Below are 16241 nucleotides of genomic sequence, written 5' to 3'. Positions count from 1 at the left end.
ATATATATATATATATTTACAATAACTTATAAAAACATAGTCGATGAAGAGAAATTATTCGTTTATTAAAAGTAATCTATTTGTAATATTTCCTTTTGCTAAGAAAAAACAAAACTTTTCAGGAAATAGGTCAAATACTATAATGACTATTCTCGTGAATAACAACTTATTCACTTAATTAAATTTGATCATGAACTAAAAAACCTAATCTTTCCAAAACAAAATAAAATCACGCTGAGCAGTGTTTTGTGATATTTTTTTTAACGAGCTTTAATTCAGTTTCTTAATGGTATGGGAATTGAATTTGCTACATGGCAAATAGGCCACTTCCTTCGTACAGTCTGAGTTGGGTATTTAAATTGGGTAATTTCCAATGCGGAAACCGCTCATTTAGGTCCAGTATGAAATTTTTACTCGGCTGTTTGATTGTAGTTTAAATGCGAATCGTAGTATAGTGGTTTTGTTCGTTGTGGTTTTCATCATTGCAACATTTACAGAAAACTGAATATAATTGACAATAAAACACAAACGAACATGATCTCTTATTTTAATTCGTTTACTATTTTTGGACAAGGGGGACTCTTTTTCAGTATAATATTTCTAGAGATTGTTTCTGCTTTGATAGTTATTTTAAAACTAGGGCTTAGAGGTACAACAGACAGGCACGCAACTATACGATTTTTCAAACAGTTTTTAATGTTCGAGATAGGAAATATTCCATTAAATAGATTTATCTAGGTCTCGTATCGCCCTTAACTCTTCAAGTTCTTTTTATTTCACCTTAATAGTGTTGTATCACTTTGTACCATGAGGATTTTCTTTCGCGTGCAGTCGTGTTAAATGGAAATGCACAATTAACAATGAACATAAAGTTTTTTTGTTGCATTTGTTTAGTAAGGAATATTTATTTATAGTGACATAGAATAATATATACAATTGTCCTACATTCTTGCTTTACGATTTGAAATCAAGGTTATTTTTCGATTTTCAAGCTTTCCAGCAAATGTTGAGTAACCTAGCCTAACAGTTTCCATGTAAGGCGTCATTCTATAATGTCGAGGATAGGGAGTTTCGCTAAAGGTTACGTGAAATATCGGGATTTTCTACATATTTACATAAAAATGTTGTTTTTCATGGACATACAAAGGTTTTCCTTTTCCAATCTGCCCTGTAAATGTCAAGTAATCTAACAGTTTCTATTGGAGACTTAATAGCGTTAATATCCAAGCTCGGAGATTTTGGCCAAAAGTTTACACATCTCTTGAAATATCGTCCAACTCTAACCTAATGAATGTCATTTTTCATGTACTCAGTTTTAGATTATTTTTCCATTTTAAGCTTTCCTGCAATGTCAAGTATCCTCCTTCCTTAACAGTTTAAATTCAAGGCTTCATCCATTAATGTAGTGGATTGGAAGTTTTGGCTAACGATTTACACATCTCGTGAAATATCGTCTAACTCTAACCTAATGAATGTTATTTTTCATGTACTCAGTTTTAGGTTATTTTTCTATTTTTAAGCATTTCTGCAATGCCGAGTTTTCTTCCCTTACAGTTTCTATTAAGACGTCATTTTATTAATATCGTGGATAAGAAATTTTATCCAAAATCTTACTCATCTCGTGAATTATCGTCTAACTCTAGCCTAATGAATGTTATTTTTCATGTACTCAGTTTTAGATTATTTTTCCATTTTTGAGCATTTTGGCAATGTCAAGTATCCTTCTCTATCATTTTCCATTTAAGGCTTCGTTCTATTAATATCGTGGATAGGAAGTTTTAGCCACCATTTTACACATCTCGCGAAATATCGTCTAGCTCTAACCTAATGAATGTTATTTTTCATGTACTGAGTTTTAGATTATTTTTCCATTTTAAGCTTTCCTGCAATGTCAAGTATCCTTCTCTATCGTTTTCCATTTAAGGCTTCATTCTGTTAATATCGAGGGTAGGACGTTTTAGCCACCATTTTACACATCTCGTGAAATATCGTTCAAATCTAACCTAATGAATGTTATTTTTGTTGTACTCGGTTATAAAATTATTTTTCTATTTTTAAGCTTTCCTGCAGTGTTGAGTATCCTTCCTTAACAGTTTACATTGAAGGCTTCATCTATTAATGTAGTGGATAGGAAGTTTCAGCCAAAAGTATACACAATCGTCGAACTCTAAGTTAATGAATGCTAATTTTTTTCAAGTAACCTACCTCAACGATTTCCACTTAAGACTTCATTCTATTAATATTGTGGATAGGAAAACGTTACGTTTTGGCCAAAACATAACTCGTCCAATTTCTACTAATTCTAACACCATGAATGTTAGTTTTCATGAACTCACTGCAAGAGTTTTTCCCATTTCCAAGCTTTCTTGCAAATTTCAAATAACCTTGCACAAGTGTACATTTAAGACTTCATACTATTAATGTCGAGGTTACCTGCCACTACAGTTTCCATTAATCACGCCATTTTATTTCTTTTACATATTCCTAATATATTTCTTCGAGTTTTTCTTACTTTATATTAACAGATTACAATCTCTCAATTCAGGGCTCGAAATTCAGCGGTTCGGCCCTGTTAATATATTATCCCAAACGAAATAACAGTTCAAAATGGTTCCTATTGGAAGGTTGAAACTCAAAGGTTTCTTATATAAACTTGATTGTGGTCCGACCAACGGTCCTGATGAGTGATCAGTGAATGGAGAGGGGCTCATCGTTCTCCCTCTCTCTCCCTTTTACCGGCTGTATAATTTCCGGTCCCTTTCACTGGCCCAATCGTTCGATCAACTCCCAGGCGGCAATTTCAAAAATAAACTTATTCAATCCTTTAATGTTAGTTTATTTTCACGTGTGTTTATTAGGAATAGCTTAATGCAAAGAAGAAAAAGAAAAACATAGGAATAACTGTAAAAAAAAGGTGTAGTGGGATTTGATGTTATCTATGAGCTCGGTGTACTTCCTTGCGCAAGAACTCATTGGCCTGTAAATATAGATTTTATTGTTATAAAAAAACATATTTATAACATTCGAAGGAATTACCTATTTGCAAAAATTATTATAATAAAAATATATTCTGTAAAAGTTTGATTATGGCTACTTACATCATTCAGTATGTACTTTTTTTTTTTTTTTTTTTTTTTTTTTTTTTTTTTTTTTTTTTTTTTTTTTTTTTTTTTTTTTTTTTTTTTTTTTTTTTTTTTTTTTTTTTTTTTTTTTTTTTTTTTTTTTTTTTTTTTTTTTTTTTTTTTTTTTTTTTTTTTTTTTTTTTTTTTTTTTTTTTTTTTTTTTTTTTTTTTTTTTTTTTTTTTTTTTTTTTTTTTTTTTTTTTTTTTTTTTTTTTTTTTTTTTTTTTTTTTTTTTTTTTTTTTTTTTTTTTTTTTTTTTTTTTTTTTTTTTTTTTTTTTTTTTTTTTTTTTTTTTTTTTTTTTTTTTTTTTTTATTACCATCTGTATATGTTTATACATTTTGTAATTTTGTGACTTATATACACAGCACAGTTCATTTTGTCTTGAGGGGAGAGTGCAGCCATCGCTATGTACTAACCGAATTAAGTCAAATGGGTTCCATAATTTCCTTATCTTCAATAAATATCTGCATATTGACTATCTCGCTCATTAAAACTTTTTAAAAGTCTAAGATTATTTCATTTATAATTATTTTATTGGATTATTATCATTTCATTGGAACATTTCTGAGTATGGGGATAACGTGCAATATCGGAAATAAAATTTAATATTGTTTTTGTATTTTATATTTTTTATCTTTTGAAAGAATATTTAGGTATAGGTGAGTTTATTCAGAGTATTTTCAAGTTCCTGTCTTTGCCTTTTCGTTTTATTCCTGGCACGTTTCTAGCCTTTGGTCTCTTGATCGTGGTTTAGTTTTATGTTTATATTATTAAGTACATATAACATACGTAGCATATATATGTTTACTAACATAAATAGACTGAATTTTTGATAAATATCTGAAACAAGATGAATCTGTTCCTATTTAGTTCTACTTTTCAAAACATAATTTTCGTGATTTTTTTACCTGCCTTTTTACAAAAAAAAAAAAATTAGTTAACTCTTAGAGATATTTTAATATACAAATATAATTCTTTGTATTTATTATGTATTAAAATAATATCTATACTAGGTTTATCTATTTTAACGAGTACTTTCGTCACTTAGCATCTACTAATTTATTTATTAGTTTAATGGGTTTTAACGATCTAGCTGTTTTACTATGGAATAGCGTTTTATTAATAAACCACTACGAACAAAACCGATAAATAAAAATACTTTCTGTTTTTTCTTTTTTTCAGTCAGATTCTCGTTCCCTATAATAAAATAATTAATTTATTTGTATGTTTTTTCAGGGATAAGTTTATCATATACAACACTAGAAATATTTAATAAATATAAAAATTCTAAATAAATATATACTAAATATAAAATGTCCTTAAGGATTGTAATACACAAAAACAAGCGACCACTTTCCAAACAAACCGATCCCTTCGACAAAACTGTACACTTTCTCTTTCACCGTCAAATTCCCCAAGGACAAGAACCAATGGCAATGTTTTAAAACCTTTTGTTGTGAAATATCTTACTTCGGCAGCATCGCATATTTCCCTCCTAGGTCTGTGGAGTGATGAACCTGTTGTTTGATCGGTACGGATCATTTTGGACTACTTATCTGTAATTTACCATCTTCAGTTTTTGGTCAACCTCAAATTTCATTTTGTTAATTGCATGTTCATTACTTCCTAGCTTTTAATCGTTAATAAACGTTTTTTGTTAAGCCAGTTTAGGGGTTAGTCGTTTTTTAAAATAAAATCCATGAATTTGGAGACATTTTGACACCAAACTATTTGATACTCACAAGCATTAATAACAAAACCTAAGACGAAATTTCAATGAAAATAAAGTAAGAACTGGCAGTTGACACGCCATCAAACACGAGGACAATTTTTTGATAATTCAGCCCGTTTTCGAATGCACGTGTGAATTTGGATCAGTTTATTTTTTGCTTTGTTAATATTTAATAACTATTTTGCTTGCTAATTACATCTACTTTTGTAAACTTGCTTAAACATTGTAAAAGCAGCTTTGATCAAAGTACGAATAATGGATTTATCTTAGTTTAAGTTTAGGACTGATATCGAAGAATCAAAACCAACGAATGATCAGTTTTACTTAAATATTACAATTAATTAAGGTTTTTAGTTGAGATGAAAAAAAGCTAATGGCACGAGAGGGATTACACGACATTTGGAAAATGGCAAAAGGAGGGAAAACTCATAAGGTGGGGTTGAGATGGGGAGTTGATGTCCGAGTGGATCGAGGTCACGATAGCTCAGGTGGTAGAGCAGCGGCGTATCTAGCCGAAGGTCGTGGGTTCGAATCCCTCTCGTGCCATTAGCTTTTTTTCATCTCAACTAAAAACCTTAATTAATTGTAATGTATTAATTGGTCAAGCGGACCACGAACTTAGTGAATTTATTTAAATATTTGATTCATTTATAGTTTTTTAAATTATTACAAGGGGGCAGAGCCCCCTGTTTCCTTTTAGTTGTTGCTTCCATTGGCGGGTAATGCTGTGGATGACAATTCGCGGATTAAGGGGTTTGAGCTAACGGGAAATGAGGATGAAAATTTTTGTAACGGAATTGAGCAAGGTCGGATACGAATGGGATTTTTAAATTGGTATGAATTTTAAGGCTAGAAACAGAAAGGAGCATCGACTATTGTTCGAATAAATTTACATTGTAGTAAGTTTGGTTTGTAGTTAGTTGAGATTGAACTGCTTAGCGGTTCCGTTCAACTCAGTTCAGTTACACGACATTTGGAAAATGGCAAAAGGAGGGAAAACTCATAAGGTGGGGTTGAGATGGGGAGTTGATGTCCGAGTGGATCGAGGTCACGATAGCTCAGGTGGTAGAGCAGCGGCGTATCTAGCCGAAGGTCGTGGGTTCGAATCCCTCTCGTGCCATTAACCTTTTTTCATCTCAACTAAAAACCTTACTTAATTGTCAGGAAGAATTGAATCAGTTCAGTATGTTCATAGGAAGGCTAACAGGGCAGTGTGTTGTCTTTTTTTCTATTGTTAATGTAAGTTTGGATTGCTTGCCAAGTCTTTTTAATATCCTGAATCTTGTATTTAAAATTTGGCGTTTGAGTCACAATGGAGATGCCACAAAGGTCGTTTTTCGCGGTACAGACCGAAATATTGTACGTGGTTCGCAACCGGAATAGGAAGATTATTGGAATGTAGAGGAGGGAGACTTTTTTTTATTTTAATTATTAACATAACAATGTATTTAGATTTACTTTCAGTAACGTTGATTCTCCAGTAACGGATCCAGGATCCGAGTAAGTGCGTAAATTATGTGAAGCTAACGGTATCTTTATCGGAGGTGTGTATTGATGTGCTATGGGCAAACGTAAAAATGAAATTTAATTATCTTTAGATCAACCTTCAATTTATAATTTATAATTAATATATTATAAGTTGCAGAGGATGGGAAGAAGGTTAACTGGTAACTATACTACAGTTTTGCCAAGGTACCTTGACCTCCTTCCGATCCTTTTGAGTTGAATTAAAAATGAAAATGTTAGTCGTGCAAAAAGAGCAGGGGAGCGAGTATGCTACGCCGTGGAACATCGGCGATAATAAAGATCATAGCGGACAAAAGCCAATAAAAGCCATTCCATCGGCGTCAGTTGATTCGTGATTTGGAGAGAAAATGAATTGTTTTGGATACGAGAAACCAGCGATTCTTGCACATTATTTGATAACTCAAGGATCCATCTTTTGACAGATTGTTTGATAATGGGGTACATTTAAGTTTACTGCTCTTTCGTTAAGCATGCAAGGTACAATATCGTTAACACACGGCTTTATAAAGGTCTCAGCGATGGTATGAGGTTTATCTGCCCGTGCCACTCGATAACTTATCAAGTACAACGCTTTTAGTGAGTTTTCATTAACAGTTTTTGAATGAGTTTTAATGACAGAGAAGTAACCAGTTCAGTTCGCTTCCTCATGTAATCAGTAGGTTTCAACCGGAATTCTGGGCGTGACGATGCGATTTAACCGGAACCACTGAATTGTTTCGAAGGACTTTCGCGCAAATCACACGAAAAACTTTACTCTCGTCAACCGTTTAAGAAGATGTGGTACTTAGGCTTTTTAGCTATTTCACTTCGATATCTGTTTTACCTGTACCTATTCGGAAACTAGTAGAACTTGAATATGCTGGATCCTGCTGAGGTGCTTCATCTGAAGGCTGATCATCATTTGGCTTGACCTTCCGCCTCAACAATTCCAATACGGCGCTTTTCTGGTCGTGTAGGTGATGGAGAACCTTCATGGTACAAATAGGTAGTGCACTCCCGAAAAAGTTTAAGCTTGAATCACATTTTCAAGGAACAACGGCTTTTTATATTCAGCATTGGAAAAATCCAAGATATTACAGAAGCTGCAGTCCTCGCAATGTAGGACCCAATCAGCAATGAAATTCCTAGGGAAGCTGATCTACCGACCAGTCTATTTACCGTCTCACTTACCTCACCTATTTTGCTTACGTGTGCAAAATAAATGTAGAATTAATAAATAAAAATAAAAAAACCTTAGTTTTCAGTACTCATTGTTGTTAGTTTTTTTTAAATTTGTTTTATTCATTTTACGTTTATTCTTGTAATTATTAATTTTTCTTGAAGATATTCGCGGACCTCATAAGTAGACCCCTAGGGATCGACGAACCACCGTTTGGTAAACCTCAGAGTAGATGGTAAGATGCCCTTGAGTTTCCACAAAAGTCCCGAGTGCCATAATCGATCAAATACCAGGAATATGTCCAGGAAGACACTACTGCACTACTGTTCAGCTACAGGGCAGTGGCTGTGGTGTCTACAACGCGATGAGCTTGAGTCGGATAGCAACTCCGAAAGCCGAATTGATGATTACGAGTAAATGGAAAGAAATTTCGTTATAAAGACGAAGCAATAGTAGTTTTTCGAGAATCTTCCCAATTATCGCAAAAGACTGATTGGTCTGCGAAACCCCGGAAAGTGAGTGGGTTTGTTTGGTTTAGGAATAATCCTTATTGAAAAGAATGTCCATAGGGTAGGGAAGTGGGCAGTGTGTAGGACAGCGTTGAAGACATATGTTATGAAAATTATTGATTTTATATGGATGTGGGGTTATCAACTTTTATCAATATGTTATGACATTTTAAAAGCATAACGTCTTTTATCGATAGGCGAAAAAATCGATGTAGCATATTTTGAGGATATCTGCCATTAAAGAAAGGTTCAAAACTAAGGAAAACGTATAAAAAAAGTATTTCAAACAATGTAAGAAATTGATTATGATCAGTATTATACCAGTTAATGTATTACTTATTTCTACCTTTTTAAACTAACAAAAAAATCATTTATTACCATTTCAGACTTAGTTTTCTTTTCTTTAAAAGAACAGACTCACTTTCCCGCATGAAAATTTCATGATGAAACCTGTTTAAGAGACAGACGACGGTTCAATCGAACTACATATATAAAACATTAAAAGCTGATGCAAGAGGTTTCTAAGGCGCCTTAAATTGTTTTTGTCAGCCCCGACGCCACGGTGATCTCGAATCGATTCTCGCTTTTTATTTTTCAACTGGGAAATAAGCATGTATTTTAATCGCAAATCGCGTGATAAATCGGTCCAGAGAGGTAGTCGCACGCATACAGTTCAATGGATTTCCCTATGCGTAATTCGCCACCCGATAGAAACCCAAGTCATACCGAAATCCTAAGATAAATAAAATCAAATTGTACAGTTTAATTAATTTGCAATTATATGATTTATTAATCCATTTACGTTTTAGTGGTCAATTGGCCAAGTTACTTCTTTCATTTAATTATTCTTTCTATGTAAGGTTGAGATAAAAAATCAGTGTCACGAGCGGGATTCGAACCCACGACCTTCCGCTAAATACGCCGCTGCTCTACCACTTGAGCTATCGTGACTTCGATCCTCTTGGACATATGAATTATATTAATATGATTCTCCCTTCGATAACGAATCCTTATTTATTATTCCCAATTAAAACCCATCCGACAAAAAAGAACAGAGAATGGGCGGACCAATATGTTCAGGATATTTTATATATGATACATGCTAAAAATACGCAAGAAAAATCTAATATATACTCAAAGAGTACTAAAAAAGGACACTCATATTTTGTGGTTTAGTTCAAAATATATGTATTTTTATGTTATACTAATTATACTAAAATTAAACAAGATCGGAAATTCATGATTTTTAATAAAAATTACTTAATTATAATGGTTTGAAAGAAAATTCACCAAAATACCATAAAATCATTTAGTTATAGATTACAATTTAATTTACAATTTATTAACAAGTTTTGGTTGGCATTAGGTAATAAATGGTTAGTTAAATTTTAATCGAAATGACTAAATGATATTTCGGATAATGAATTTAAAAAAAAAATTAAATTTAAGCACTTTTTAAGTAGTGCTCAGGGACGTTAACTCTGCTTATTTCATGATAATATTTACGTACTTCGTTTTGGTAATCTTTTCATTGATTAAAAACATTATATTCCGTGGTCCGATTGACCAAATAACTTCTTTCTTTACTTCTTATTACTTCTTGAAATAAATAAGCCAGTCACAGGCGGGATTCGAACTCGCGACCTTCGGCTAAATACGCCGCTGCTATGGCACTTGAGCTAGCGTGACTTTCATCCCGCTCGTAACACTGGCTTATTTATTTCAACCAATATCATACTTAAAGATTAATTAATTGAAAGAAGTTTTTTGGTCAATCGGACCACGAAATATAATGGATTAAATAAGTAAAACGAAGTATATCTTCACTAAAGCTCTCCGTGGCAATTTCATTTGTCGCCGAGAATCGAATCCTGATTATACGAGATTTGAAGAATTGCAAAAAAGAGGGAAATTTCGAAAGGAAGATTGATGTGAGAAGTTGGTGTCCGAATGGATCGAAGTCACGATAGCTCAACTGGTTAGAGCAACGGCGTATTGAGCCGAAGGTCGTGGGTTCGAATCTCCCTCGTGACACTGGCTTTTTTATTTCTTATATAAAGATTAACTTTTCATTTATTTTTATCAGTAATATATAATATTCTTACAAATTTTTTTTGAACTTTATAGAACGATATAAAGATTTTTTATTTAATAATGAATGAAATAAATAGTCTTTTAATATTCGGAAATTTCAAAGAATATATGAACTTCTAGGCACAGTTAAGAAATTAAGATACAAGAAAAAAGACTACGAAGGGAAAAGCTTTTAAGAGAAGTGGCCTCAATCAATCCCAATCAATCACTTTTGATAGATTGATATGTATACAGTATTTACGCTGGGAAAAGTTAAAATAAATCAATATAAGTCGTTTATTTATTTTTACTATATTGACGCGGGCAGAAAGTTTCTTTTAACCTTTTGTCCGACGATATTTCACTTACGTACAATATGATGTAAAAATTGAATAATCCATGAAACCAGGCGATCCTCACGTTTGTAATGTGGGCAATATAACAATGTTGTTTTATTGATTCGAAGAAAACGGGAGTGGGCCTGTTCCACCCTCCCCAGGAAAATCACACACTTCGTTTGACTTAATTATCGAGCATGGCGATGTTAAAGTATCTTCTGACATAAATCATATAAATTATATATTTCGAGTCAATTGATTGTTTTCACCGATTTAACACTTTTTGAGTCAAACAGGGCTGGATTGGTGTTCATTGTATGGTAAATTCTAAATAAATGTACGCAGGTAATACGATGGTACGATGATGCATGAAAAGGGAATGGAAAAGACAGGTCCAAATATGCGAGATCACCATAATCACCATCATCATACCACAAACTATATATTAAAAAATAAATTGAATTTGAAAAATGAATCACTTCACAGTAACCAAAACAATAAAAGTTGTACGAAGTCCCAGTTTCGTCAAGATGAGTAGATGGAAATTATGATTCCTCATGTGCTGTGTGTGCATGAGAGGGAGATAGAGAGATAGATAAAAAGACAGACAGATAGATAGATAGAGACAGAGAAGGCGAGAAAAAAATAAGAAAAAGGAAATAGAGGGAGTGAAAGAGTGGAAAGGAAAGGTTTTTATGTTAAGAGTTCCACTTTTCTATGAAAGAAAAATAATAAGTCATTAAATTTCGTGGTCCGATTGACCAAATAACATCTTTCAATTAATTATTCTTACTATGTAAGGTCTTGGTTGAGATAAAAAAAAGTCAGTGTCACGAGTGGGATTCGAACCCACGACCTTCGGCTAAATGCGGCGCTGCTTTACCCACTTGAGCTATCGTGACTTCGATCCACTCGGACGCTAACTTTGAAAAATGGCAAAAAGGAGAGAAAATTCTAAAGGTTGGGCTGTGATGGGAAGTTAGTGATCTCAAGTGGTATAGCAGCGGCGTATTGAGCCGAAGGTCGTGGGTTCGAATCCCGCTCGTGACACTGATTTTTTATCTCAGCCAATACCTTACATAAGGATTAATTAATTGAATGATAATAATCATAAATAAAGGAAAAAACTTAAATCACTATATTCACTATTTTTCGTGGTCCGCTTGACCAATTAATATCATTCAATTAATTAAGGTTTTAAGTTGAGATAAAGAAGTCACGATAGCTCAAGTGGTAGAGCAGCGGCGCATTTAGCCGAAGGTCGTGGGTTCGAATCCCGCTCGTGACACTGACTTTTTTATCTCAACTTAAAACCTTAATTAATTGAATTAAATCACTATTATTTTATTATCTTTTAAGCTGTTTTAAGATATTGCTGATTAAAAAAAAACTTAAAATGATGCTATGCTGTCTAATGAAATTTTTTGACAAATGTTACAGCATATAGAATGGCAAGTTCCTTTCTTTCCAAAAAATATTGGCATGTAGTTAAATGCTTCTTTCCTTCCTTTGTATGCAGTTCAAAAGGCGCTTGGAATTAAAATTTCAATTTTGTTCTCTTGATCTATCGCTGATTAACATTTTCTGCTATTAGTTGAACAAAATGTACTTTATAAACATATTGCAATTTGTTCGACACTTTGACACTATTAACTTTTAACGACCTCAGTCTTCTTTTCTATTACTATAAGTGATTTTACGGTATCCCTGATTTATATTATGCCGATATAGTGTATCATATCTTAGCAAGTTTATCTCAGACTTATTGATCACCAACAACACGCTAGCAGTGTTTATCATGCAACAATTGTCTTTTACATGCTCCTTAAATTTGATCTAAAACGGAGGTAGGCAATTTATCCCGATAGTTCGAGAGGAAACATTTGTTAAAGGCAGTTGGTGCAATTTAATCCGGCCATTTTTCGATACTACTTAGCGGGATTAAAACGTTACCATTAATTTCGCTGAATATTTAAGTTCATCTGGAAAATTGTTTCGCTTTTAGGGCGTTGGGATGGCACGCAACTTTGACGCGGCCATGATTGATGGGCGGTTCGAAAAATAAAAATGTATTTGTTTTACGTTTTAAAACACCTGGAAGAAACTTGTGTGAAAATGGGACTATTGTCATATAACACCTCGTGGCAAATCTTGAACCACAATTGAGAAATTCGGGTCAGCCTCAGCCTTAGCACACTGGCTTTCATTCTAACTGCTGACCTTTTCAAATTATTTCTTTTTATGCCTCAATGATCGACCATTTCACAACAGATGAGGTTAGTTTAAATTATTTGGTTAAAATATATACATATTCACTAGTGAGCGCTTTTAAGAAGACCAATTTTATAAAAATTGTAAAATATACAATATAAGGTGTGGAAAAAGCAAGTCTTTTTCACAGCTTTTAATGATTATAGATTCGCTTAGGTTAATACAATAAATTAAAAAGCCAATTAAAATTGGAAAGGTAGTTTTTTTCAAAACCAGAAGATTCAACGAGCAACAATTGGTAATTGGTGATAATATATCACGATAATATAATTTTTTCGTTCTTCATCAGGATTTTAAAACTAAATATTATTAATAATTCACAAGGTTAACAAATAAGAACGTCTATACTATCGTTTAATAGGCTGTCCAAAATTACAAATTAGGCTACTGAAAGTCATACCCAAGGTTACTAGGCCGCTAATTATTATGTGGGGTTTTATTTGAAGTAATCAGCCTTAATAAGGCTGATTAATTCACATACAACCCCACTTAATAATTAATAGAGCAGCCTACGACCACAACGTGGCTACAAAGATAAGTTACTAATTTTCCAAAATTAGCATTATCCATCAATAGTTCTGATAAAATTCACAAATTTATGCTGTATTATATATTTATGTCACGAACTGTTTATTTGTTAGGCGGCTGGGATATAGCTAACTACATAGTTCTAAAGAATCTTCCATGGGAATGTTGATAATATTAAGGCACAGTAAATATGTATAATTTTGCGATAAGAAAATATAACTTATTATCTTATACATACATATATGTATACACCAGGTAACCAGTTTGTGCCTTTTTTCATTTGTTATTGTTTTAAAACCGTTAATCAACATTTCTCGTTACATAGGAAGTGTTTACATCAGTAATGCGAAGAGAATATTGGTTCAACTCATTAAGAAAAAATGTCTTGAACCGTTCACTGTAAATTATAAAATACTTTCTTTCTCACCGCTTCAAAACTCATAAATCGTGCGTGCTTCTTATTGTATGAATTTGAGCGGAGGCAATTTGTAAAATTTTCTCTGCGTTCGTTGATGAAACAATAAGTGAGCGCAGTGCCCAAAAGTTGTTCATTTGGCTTCTGAATACGATGGAATTGAAGATGAACCACTAACCTTCTTTCTTGAATGACGACGAATTGAGGGAAGTTAAACTTTATTCACGTCAAGCATGTCAGAAGCTCGGCATAGTGTCCAGCATAAAGGATGAAACCATACATCAATACATTCGATACTTGAGAAGACGTCAAAGCTGAACAAATGGTTTCCTAATAATTTGACCAACAGTTCAGCTTCAACGTCTAAACATTTGCCTAACATTGTTTTCGCGGTACAAATTATACATTTTTCGACTGGATTGTCAGATGAGACGAAAAATGGTTCCTGTACTGGTAACACCAGGTGATCTTACCATTTGCTGTCACCAAATGACATTCTCCCATTAACGCAAAAACCGAATATTCACCAACATGAGGTGATACTTTGGGTTTGGTTTTTTGAAACTTTTGAACCACTTTTTGTCAATGGGTTCATTTATTGACTTTCCATTAGCTGTCACCAAATGGCCTTCTCCCATTGACGCGAAAACCGAATGTTACCAACGTGAGGTTATAACAACTTTCAAATTGGAGCGCGAGTGCACCAGAATTCGCTTGATGCGCGGCGGCTCCGGCAGACGAGGAACGCCTGACAAGTTGCTTCTCGTTTTTGCTGTTCTGCGCTCTCCTCTTTTTCCCCGGGGACTACAAAATATATATCTCAGGATTCAACGGCCTTTTTTCTGGGAGAGGAAATCTTTCTGGCACATCGGACTGGTCAACCGGCTTCGATTGAGTTCGACAGCTATTCACCTTCGACTTTCATCGAACTGCACTGGCAGGGTAATCACTTGTCCCAAGAACATTTTTTTTCATTATTTTATTTCTGTCAATTGATTTTCTTTATTATTGCCGGCTCAATGTCATTAATTTTAATTGAAGAAAAAGTATTGGTTTAGTATTTTTAATTTTTAATTTAAAAAAGCTTTTAATCGGTATTATTCATTTTTAATATAGAAAAGGTATTTATTTTGTGTTATTTATTTTTAATTAAAAAAAGGAATTTATTCTGTATTATTTATTTCAAAAAATAGAAAAAAGGTGTTTATTTGTATTTTTTTTGCTGTGGTTTATTTTTTATTTCTTCTCACAAGTTCTAAAACACTGCCCTGATCCCACCATTCTATTATAAGGTGATATTTTGGTTTTTGTTTTTTGAAACTTTGTACCACTTTTTGGCAATGCGCGAACTTATTTTTTCATCACCGAACGCGGTGCAAATTTCACGAGCTGCTTCGGCCGCTCTAATAACCGAGATTAAATTTTTACACTAAGCATGCACAAATTATGGGTTTAGCACCCACGATAATTTTTTTTAAATAATTTGTAATGAACTGCTCAAGACAGTTTTTCTTTATGAACTGACTTATTATCGTGTTCATCAGCACAAAACAAATATGTCTACAGATTGACATATTTAAGTTTTTTTACAGGCGATCTAAAATTTCCTTGAAGACCGACTCAGTCCCAACATTGCCAAGAACTGTGATCCCACATTTATAGTGATAATGTTCTGTAAAATTTTGAATAGAAATCAAAAATCATTAATATCATTATTAAATTTTTACCAAGAACATAAAGAAAGGTCAAATTTGGCCATCAGAAGTGACAAAAACACTTCGGAATTCGGTTTCCGCGTCAATTGAGGAAACCACCAACCAACCAGCTTCCACGTCTTCCCAAATCGATCAGTGTGCCATACTTAAGATAGTTTTACCCTGATGATGACCTTAACATAGGTCGAAAGCTTGACAGTAACAACTTTCTTCTTCAAGACCATACCTTGATCCAGATTGTTCGTTATCCTTAAGGTGTTAAGCGATAAACACCTAATTCTCCTATATAACAAGAAATTTTACTTAACGGTATTAATACTATAATAAATACGAAACCGCACGAACTTTTCTTGTTGCCTGATAATATCAAAGTAAAGGTACTTGATAAATTACAAAAGAGCCGGATTAATTAAAATTCTGATGCTCCAGTAGCCTGCTTCGCACCAATTTCGCCAACAGTTAACTTCTTTATTAGTATGTAACGGAAAACGTTTTTAATGAAAAGGTTCCTGAGTAAATTAGGTGAAAACCACTTTGAACATAGTTATGTTGGTTAATAAAAATAATTGAGATAGGGGCGAGTATGTCGATTCACATTTTGTAAAGGATGGCTTTATTCACATTGTTTTGTGAATAGAACCCAGGTTAGGTTATGGAAAATTATGTTTACTTGCCAATTTATTGTTATGAAATTTGTTACCTGCAGTATTTTTCTAGTACATTACTGTTTAGGGATGGATTTCTAGTACATTACGATAAGGTATGAATGACGCAAATCTTTTTCTTGGATAATAAACTATAAACTTTTTATTCTTTGCCATGAAATTACTTCGTGAACTTATATCCATCC

The 16241-nt window shown here is 33.1% G+C and overlaps 1 protein-coding gene across 8 annotated transcripts in view; it reads left to right on the top strand.

Moving 5' to 3' along the window:
* The window catches only part of LOC106663865 (GRAM domain-containing protein 2B-like), an 83132-nt gene that overhangs the window by 41312 nt on the left and 25579 nt on the right, over window positions 1-16241 (top strand). The window lies entirely within an intron of this gene.

The sequence above is a fragment of the Cimex lectularius genome, unplaced genomic scaffold (genome assembly GCF_000648675.2).
Source record: "Cimex lectularius strain Harlan isolate CLEC.00 unplaced genomic scaffold, Clec_2.1 scaffold41, whole genome shotgun sequence".
NCBI lineage: Eukaryota > Metazoa > Arthropoda > Insecta > Hemiptera > Cimicidae > Cimex > Cimex lectularius.
The sequence above is the reverse complement of the archived record's forward strand: the minus strand, read 5'-3'. Positions and strand labels throughout refer to the sequence as shown.